Source organism: Protopterus annectens, chromosome 17.part0 (assembly GCF_019279795.1).
Source record: "Protopterus annectens isolate FY-2018-M chromosome 17.part0, PAN1.0, whole genome shotgun sequence".
Taxonomy (NCBI): domain Eukaryota; kingdom Metazoa; phylum Chordata; order Ceratodontiformes; family Protopteridae; genus Protopterus; species Protopterus annectens.
Window position 1 is genome coordinate 802702475 of NC_056751.1, and position 10197 is coordinate 802712671.

Consider the following 10197-nt stretch of genomic DNA (forward strand, 5'->3'; position numbering starts at 1 on the left):
TAACTCCGGTGTATAGTATCCTGGGTTTGAGTCCCATCACTGCTTTAAATATTCATACTGAGCACACCAGACTAAGGTATGACCATTTTGTTCAGCTATGGCCTACTTAAACCAGGCTTGTCCAACATTACTAGTGTATTCTGCAACTTGGGTGGACATTGACAAACACTAGGCTATGTGCCCTAGGGCATTTCTAATCCTAGTCAGAGTGTGTTTGTCCTTCAACACACATTTTAACGGAGTTTGCCATGACATTTTTCAAGGTTAGTATACTGTGCCTCTGTCTAACTGTGACATAAAAGTGATACCCAGGGTAAACCTACAATCTGCCATCCACTCATCAAGATTCCTCTTGAAGAGAGTCAATGAGGGACTCTCTGGCTAACCTGGACTGTGAATTTACTCAAGACTGGAGGGAGCTTCTGGGTTATGGATCAATCACTACAGCATGTCCTAATTATGTCAGTGCTGAGGTTCAGGTCTCTCATGCGCATAGCTCAATGGGATTCAGATTTTACAAGGTGCAGCATGTGCATTGATTCCAGGTTGGACATGGCTTTATACATCAGGCACAGATCGCCTCTGGGCAGGCAGTATGCCACTGTGTGGAGCTGCAGTTTGTTTAATCAGGCAGGTTTGGGGTCTTCCCAGTTGCTGGAGGTGTCTGCTAAGGTACATCCTACAAGGGGCATTGTACTCAATTGTGAGCCTGATGAAGGCTGACTGAAGAGGCACGATGACCTCCCCTGATGTAGATGTGAATACCTTCATGATTAGGTGGGTATATGAAATGTTTTTATAACCACTACGGCCACATGGTTGTCAAATGTGAGATTTCTATCAACTTGTGCCCCCAGGTCTCTTATTACTTCTTCTGTGCTTAATGGGTTACCACCTATGTGGTAATTGGTGGGCACTTACTGTTTTTCCAAAGGGGATGACTATACACTTTTTTGTGTTTAGCTTGATGACATGGCTGTGGCACCAGTTGTCTGTTTCTATGAGGCCCTTTTGTAGGATGCTTGTGTCAGCTGGAGGGTCAGATATGGTGCCCAGTTTGTAGTCATCTGCAAACTTGTTCAGACACAGTCCTTCCATGTTGGCCTGTACCTCCGAGAAATATATACCAAACAAGGGGGGTCCCAGGACCGAGCCTAGTGGGATGCCAGTTGAAGCTGGTTTGGACTCTGACATGGCTCCAGCATTTCTGTCCATGTCAGTTCTGTCCTTGAGCCGGTTTGCAACCCATCTAGTGACATAGGGGTTTATATTTAAGCTGGTGAGCTTATCTATAATGACCAAGTGGGGTATTGTATGGAAGGCTTTTGCAAGGTCCAGGTAGGCTGTGTGGACCATCTTCCCCTCATCAATGGCCTTGGTGACTGTTTCAAATGACTCAACCAGGTTTAAGGGGCAGGATCTGCCCTTAAGAAAGCCACACTGGGTAGGGTCCAGTGTCTGTAGGTCCCCAATATCTTTATTTCTGAGGTCCATGATGATCCTTTCCATAGCTTTGCAGACCATGCTAGTCAGGATTCTGGGGTGATAGTTTGCATGATCCATTCAGGCACCACCTTTGTGGAGAGGGACCACTGTTGCTGTACACTGCTGTTTGGGTACATATCCTGTAGTAAGGCTGAGATTGAGCAGTAGTTTTATTTGGTGTTCAGTTCTTATAGGTTCATAGGTTCATAGGTTGGTACTAGGCTATCAGCCCTAGGGCCTATACAAGCCTAGCCATAACAATTCCCTGGCTATTTCTTCCCACATTATTTACTTTCCTGGACCCCTGTCTAGCAGGGCGACTGACGTGATCCCTGGGGTGAATTTCCTTTCTCCCATCCAATCGTCAAGGTTCCTCTTGAAGAGGTCCAAAGAGCCACACTGCTTGACATGTATGGGCAATCTATTCCAGAGTCTGGGGAGTCTCTGGGTCAGGAACCTATCCCTCCAGCATGTTTTGTTTATTGTGATGACAAGGTTTAGATCCCTGGAGCGTGTAGCTCTGAGGGATTGGGATTTCTTTAAGTGTAGCATGTCCAACAGCTCTGGGTTTGACATGGCCTTGTATGTTAAGCAGAGATCGCCTCTGAGTAGGCGATATGCACAGAGTATAGCTGGAGTTTTTTAAGGTGGTCAGCATAGGGCATCTGCTTTAGGCCTGTGATTCTTTTAGTGAGGTATTTCTGAGGCCTTTCCAGTTGTTGCAGATGTCTTGAGAGGTACATACCAAATGGGCGTTGTATTCTATAATGGGTCTAATGAGGGATGAGTACAGTGGGACAATTACCTCTGTTTTTCTGGATGAAAAGCCCTTCGTGATGAGGTGTGCCACATAAAAGGATTTCCTGACTGTTGTGGCGATGTGGTTATCGAAGGTGAGACCACTGTCCACCTGTGTCCCTAAGTCTCTTATCACACTTTCTGTGTTTAGTGTACTGCCACCTATATGGTAATTCATGGATACATGTTTTTCCCAAAGGGATAACAATACATTTCTTGGCATTGAGCTTGAGCCCATGGCTCTGGCACCAAGCATCTGTTTCTGTAAGGCCCTTTTGTAGAGTATCCACATCATTTGGGGATTGAATAATGGCTCCCAGTTTGCAGTCATCTGCAAACTTTGTTAGCCAGAGTCCCTTAGTGTTGACCTGTACTTCAGAGAAGTAGATGCCAAACAAGAGCGGCCCCAGGACTGAACCCTGAGGTACTCCACTTGTCACTTGTCTGGAGCTGGATTTGGAGTTGGCTACTTTTACAGTGTGGGTTCTATCAGTAAGCCATTTAGCAACCCATTGGGTGACATAGGAATTAATGCCCAACTTAGTAAGTTTATCTATGATTCCAGAGTGGGGGATGGTGTCAAAGGCCTTGGCAAGGTCTAGATAGGCTGTGTGGATCACCTTACCCTTGTCCATGGCTCTGGAGACTGATTCAAAGAAGTCAATCAGGTTCAGGAGACAAGATCAGCCCTTCACAAACCCAAACTGGGTGGGGTCCAGTGTTTGAAGGTTGCCAATGTCTTTGTTTATAAGTTTCATGGTAATACGCTCCATGGCCTTGCAGATAAGGCTTATCAGACTGATGGGACGGTAGTTTCTGGGATCCAAGGTGGATCCCCCTTGTGGATTGGGATAACTGTAGCTCTGCGCCACTCAGTGGGCACGAAACCTGAGGTGAGGCTATGATTAAACATGACACTTTAGTGAGGTGCCAGTTCATATTGTAGTTCATGTAGTACACAGCCCGGGATGTCATCTGGTCCCATGGATGCTGTATTCTTGGCTTTAGAGAGTGTGTTTTGTACCTGTGTGGCCATTATTACTGGAATTTGGCAATCTTCCGGTACTGAGATGGGCCATTTAGGGGGTGAGAGGGGGGTGAAGTTGGCACTGAATCGATCTGCCAGGATATTGGCAATATCCTTCGGATCAGTATATTTAATGCCATTCTGTTTTAGCTCAGAGCAGATCTGAGCATTGCCATTTAGATTCTTGACATAGTTATAGAATGCTTTGTGGTTGTCTTTGGAATCTTTGGCAATTTTATTTTCGTAACTAGCTTTGGAGGATTTTATGAGGCATCTCAGTTTCTTACTGAGGCTATTAAGGGAGTTTTTTGCATCCTGGGATTTTCCTCTTTTCTGCAAAAGTTTCTTCCTTTTGTTGTAAAGTTTGTTTATGGCAGGGGACCACCAGATTGGCTTCCTTTTTTGGATGAGAGCATTTTGGTTCTATTTGGGATGGCACGATTCATGCATGAGAGGATGTGCTCGTACAGTGCCTTAGTGTAGGATTCAGCAGTTGAACTTTCAGCTCCCATCTGCATGGGTGTCATGAAGTTTGTCACTTCTGACTTGAGTAGCATGAAGTTGGCTTTGGAGAAGTTTTTTATGGTGGTTTCTTTACTGGGGGTGGGGGGGGTATGTGGATGTTAAGGGTGATTAGCTTATGGTCAGACCTGACTAATGAGGGGGTGACCATAGGTATGGAGCATTGATTTCCCATGTTGGTAATGACCAGGTCTAGGATATTGGAGCCCCTGGTGGGACTATGGATTAGTTGATCCAGGGCATTGGAATTTATGAATTCCAAGAACCGTTAGCAAAGGTGTTGGGACATGAGTAGTTTTCCCAGTTAATGGCAGGGTAGTTAAAATCACCCAGTATTAGGGTGTTTGGTTCTATCTTAATATTTTCCAGTATGTTTAGAAAGGTGTAGTGAGAATCTTGGGGTATGGTGGGGGATCTGTAGCAAGCTACAATTTGGATTGCAGTCTTACCTAGCGTTAGTTGCACTTGGAGAATTTCAGACGCATTGTGTTGGCCAACTAGCCTGGTGGTGTGAATATCCTTGGTGAATATTGACACTCCTCCACCTTTAGTGTTTCGGTCCTGGTTTGGTGGCCGAAAAGTGTGGTAAGAGTTGTAGCCTGGTATTGCAGGGGTGCTCTCTGGAGCCTTGAACCAGGTCTCAGTTACTGCACAGATATCGATGTTCTCCATTTCTTCTTGGACTTCATGTTGGATGCAGCCCGGGACACCATCTGGTCCCATTGATGCTGTGTGTTTTGCTTTAGCGAAGCTGGCTGTTACCTGAGCATCTGCGATGTCAGGGGGCCAGCACTCTGCTGGGATAGATATTTGGCCTTTTGGTGGGGGGGGGGAGAAGTTTGCACTAAACTTGTCAGGTCGGATGTTGGCAATGTCTGTGGGTTTGGTGTATTGTTTGTCATTTTGGACTAATTCTGAGCATATCTGGGAATTCCCACCCAGGTTCCTACCATCAGTAAAGAAAGCCTTGTGATTATCCTTAGTGTCCTGTACAATTTTTATCTCATAGCTGGCCTTAGAGGATTTTATGTGTGGCCATAGTTTTTTGTCATAATACTGATCAGTGATGCCTTCCCTTTTTGGGTTTTGCTTTATCATGTAGTAGCTTCCTCCTTCTCTTGCATGGTTTGTTAATGGCTGGGGTCCACCAGACAGGATGCCTGCCTTTGGAGGATTGGGTCTTGGTTTTATTTGGGATTGCATAATCCATGCATTCCTGAAGGTGTTCATAGAATGCATTCATAAATGGTTCTGAGGTCTGAGCCATATTTTCCACAGGCACAAGGGCTTTAATGGATTCCACGTCAGTTTGGAGGAGTGCATAATTTGCTTTACACATGTTTTTCACTGTGGTTTTCTGGCCAGGGACTGGGGTCAGGATTTGAATAACCAGTGAGATTACTCTATGGTCTGATCTTACCAGTGAGGGATACACTTCTCGTCTTGGCCATAGAGTCCCCATGTTGGTGATTATCAGGTCCAGTATGTTTACCCCTCTTGTGGGAGTGGTGAGAAGTTGTTCCATAGCATTTCGGTTTATGAAGTCTAGGAACCTTTGGCCTAGGGTGCTGGAGCTAGAATAATGTTCCCAGTCTATGTTTGGGTAGTTGCAGTCACCCAATATAATGTTGTTTGGAGAGACCTTCATATTTTCATGTGTTCTCAAGTAGGCCAAGTGGGGCTCCTGGATTTAGGAGGGTGGTCTGTAGCAGGCTATGAACTGGGAGGCAGTTTTAGCCACTGTTACTTGCACGTGGATAGTCTGTGCTGCTTCATGCTGTGGCACCAACCTGGGGGTGTGGGTATCCTTGACAATTATTGATACTCACCCTCCTTTTCTAGTTTGTTCCATGTTTTGGGGCTGTAAAGCATGGTATGAGGTGTAACCTGGTAGTGCTAGGGTGATCTTGGGAGCCTTGAACCAGGTTTCTGTTACTGCACAGATATCAACATTCTCCATGCTGAGGAGAGTTTGGACTGCATGCATCTTGCAGTTTAGACTTCTGGCATTGGGTAGCATTACTTTTAGATTTGTATCCCTTGTGATACCTATGGAGGTGGGTTTGTGTTTTGAGCCTTACCTGTTCAAGGCACTATGAGGGTGACAACAGCCTTTGCCAGTATCCAAAAGGCCAGGGGTGATAGGTGCAAGCCATCCCTAGTGGAGCATCGTGTCTTGCTCAGCATGTCATCCCAGGCTGACAGGCATTGGATCCCCTTTGACTAACAACAATACTTAAGCCAATTGTTGTAATTGATCATCTTGTCTTCATATTGTGGCATCATGCTTGGTGAGGGTAGGATGTTACTTATGGGTCATCAAGTTTGCATATACTACATGGTGTTACATTGCTTAACACATGGCAATCATGCCTCAGGTGGTGCTGCAGGGCTGCCTATGTTGGATGCACATACTACACTCCCTGGACATGTTTGAAAGCAGGTTGTGTCAACTTAGGCATCCCTTTTACTATATGTGTGAGTCAGAGAGAGGTATCATTTCCAGGGTTCCTACTGAGCCAGTGTATGTGCTATGTGCTGCCTCTTTGCCAAGGCCAAGGCATACTGGGCATGCTTCCTTCTGCCTACTGGGGCAGGATCAGGTTGTTCCTCCTCTGAGTCACGCTCTGCCTGTGATGGCCTTGGCAATGGTGGGGGGCTGTTTGGGCCGGGCCTATGCTGGTCCTGCTGCAGCTGTTTTCACAGAATCATATTATGTAACATAGCACATACCATGACAATTTGGGTACATGTAGTTGGTGAGTACTGCAAGGCTCCACCAAATGTGTCCAGGCACCGGAACCATGACTTGAGCAGCCCAAACACACGCTCTATTACATTACGTGTTTGTGCGTGTGCCTCATTATGGCGTTCCTGTTCAGGTGTGTGTGCGTTTCTGATGGGTGTCATCAGCCACGGCTCCAGTGCATAGCCAGCATCCCCCAATAGGTGACCATGTGGGATGTCCCCATTGGCAAATGTCTGGTACAGCTGCGTCAGATGCCAAATATGGGAATCATGGTAGCTTCCACGGCAGCCAGCACACACATTCATTATTATGCCCTGGGCATCACACACAACCTAGCAGTTGATGGAGGGGAAGCCCTTGCGGTTAATGTAGGCCCTACCCCGCTCACCGGCTGGTGCTTTGATGCGTATATGCATGCAGCCTATTGCACCCACTACCTCAGGGTATTCCGCTATTTGCTGGAAGAGACGCATATTGCTGGCCAATACCTTATGGGAATTGGGGAAATATACATGATCACCGACATGTGCTGACATGGCATCCAGGAACTGGTGCAGTACCCTGGATGCTGATGCCTGTGATATCCCCATCATATCACCAGTTGGTCTCTGGAAGGTACCTGTTGCTAGTATTCTTAGGCCAACACATACCTTGGTTTCCACTGGGATAGGTTCCCCTCTGTTGGTTCTGTGTGTGAGGCATGGCCTGCACAGCTCAACATTTGCTGCAGGAGGTCTCTACACACTCTATAGCGCCCCACTATCTCCAGCTCATGTAACCCCTGGTAGGTGACCCTGGGCCTGTACACTCTTCTCCGTCTCCTCACTGTGGGTTGTCCGGCAGCATTTGCATTGTCACCACCCTCAGCATGTTGCATATGTTGCCTTATAACAGCTATGACAGCCCCTAGCATTTTTTGCCTGAGTGAAGCTTTTTCAGTTTTCACTTCTAGTAGCTTACTCCAGTTTTGCAGTGTCTCTTGAGAGACACATACTGCACTGTTGTTTGCAGAGTTTTCAGTGCTGGGCTGGGCTACTGTTCTGCCTGTTTAATTGCCTGATTCTGATTGTTTTCACCTGCTAGCTCTGCTAGTATTCCCTGGTAGCTTCCTACAATTTGTTGTGCTTCCTTTTTCCTGACTGTTTCCTCAGGGGGGAGCGACGCGCATACAAGGGCAAACACGCGCACAGCAGCTAACATGCGCACACACATGCTTAGATGGACTACAACTTGCTTATTCGGGGTAAAACGCTCGCACACCAGCTCAAACTTGCTTACAAGTCTTTAAACAGGCTTCTACATGCTTACTCTGGCGTAAACGCACGCACTCACGCTTACACGCACACACTCCATCTTACTCGGGCTTCCCAGCGCATACACGCGTGCATGCACGCTCAGCAAGAAACTTTGGTGTTATTCACAGTGTACACCTTCCATTTCTTGGCTTTCCCTTGTCTACCTGTTGACACACCTCTTTCCATGATGTTTAACTGACAGCTTTCACATGCCACTCTGCTCCAATGAGCTTCACTTCTTTCAGACATACCCCCCTGTGATGTCACTTATCTCCTACTCTGTTACTCCCCTTATCCTACTCCTACACTCCAGGGAATGTGCTCATTTGCTATGTAAAAGTGTGATTCAGTATCCTAACACTTATTTACATAGGATTGCCTACTAATGCTTAGTTACATGTCTTACACTGAGCTTCCCCCCTTAGCAACACCTACTCGGTGGCCATGTTGTTTTTAGCCTGCTATTCCCTTACATTGTAAATTGATGGTTTTCATAAACCCAAATTTTTATTTTTCTGTTTTTTTGCAGCGCAGCCCGTTTGTGCGGTACTGCGCTATGTTTAAACATCGGCAATTGCCAAAAAAAAAAATAAACATTTTTATTTTAATTTTGCATGAGGGTACGTTGCCAGTGGCCACATATTTGGCCATTGGCATGCTTCCTGGAACATATGCAACCTTTATTTGGAGCTGACAAGGTTCCACTGTGGTATTTCCATAATGGTACTCAGTTGTCAACTGAGTACATTTCTGCAGCTAACACAGCTCATACACGGACAGGTTTGTGCTTCCTGGATCACAAATTTACCTTATTTGCATGCCTTTCGGCTGCAAGTGAGGTAACTTGCATATCCAAACCCTGTCCGTGTAAGAGCCATTTTAGGAGCTCTCTTACACGCCCCTACAGGCTGTTCGTGGATCGCTCGTCGGACATGATGGCTGCATGGAGTCTTACTCTACTCTTAGACTCCGTGCAAGCCATCGTGAATCCGGCCCAGTGTCTTCACTCAAAATTTTTTTGACAAGCCAAAAATTAATGGGGATAAAAGGCCCCAAAAAGGAGCAAAATATCAATCTTATTTTATTTATATATTTGTAATCTCTGTAAATCCACTGAACAAAGTGTACCTTATCAGAGCCAACAGGGAAAATTGTCTAGCAAAATAACTTCCATAACTTCCTCAGACTTGCACAGTAGGCAAACAGATGTGAAGAACTCAAACCCTGTACTTTTGACTATAAGAAGCAGTTCATTAACATCTCACAACCTTTAGTGCCAGACCTTTAGGTAGATTCTCAGCTTAAGGTGTAGGTTGTAAAATCGGATGTAGCACACACACACACACACACAAACACACACACACACACACACACACACACACACACACACACACACACACACACACACACACACACACACAGACACACACACACACATCAAATACAGTATATTTTTTTCAGGAAAAATCCAGGAGAGTTTCAGCTTTATCTACACATGAAAAGACCACCCATTCCAAGCTACTCAGTTTTAGCCACAATGTTCTACATTAGAGACAATGAAAGAACTGAATAAAAACAGAGTGGCTGAACAGACCTGATTTACAGTTGAATGGACCCAGGTAATTGGTATGAGAGATGGCAGTTCGACAGTATATATATATATATATATATATATATATATATATATATTTATATATATATATATATATTTATGGATTTGTATCACTTCACTGAAATACCATTTCACTGACACCCATTTCATTGAGACCAAATCACCTAAAGTTCATTTCACTGAAAGTTCATTTCACCTAAAACTCATTTCACTGACAAGTAGTACTCTAAGGCAAGTCAAAGGTATATATCATTTTCCCCACTATAGTGAGATCCTGGTGTTAGTATATATAGTTGTGGGGGTATGGGGGACACAGCCTCCCACACTGGGGGTGTGTGGGGGCATAACCCCCCACTTAATTTGGTTTTATGTTGTCTGGTTTTGTTTTACATTATTTGGTAAAACCTAACTAGGTGGGGGCTACGCCCCCCCACACCCCCTAACTATATATATATATATATATATATATATATATATATATATATATATATATATATATACATATATATACTAACACCAGTATCACACTACAGTGGGGAAAAGGACATATACCTTTCACTTGCCTTAGAGTACTACTTGTCAGTGAAATGAGTTTTAGGTGAAATTAGTTTTAGGTGAAATGAACTTTAGGTGATTTGGTCTCAGTGCAATGGGCATCAGTGAAATGGGCTTTCAGTGAAGTGATACGACTCCATATATATATATATAT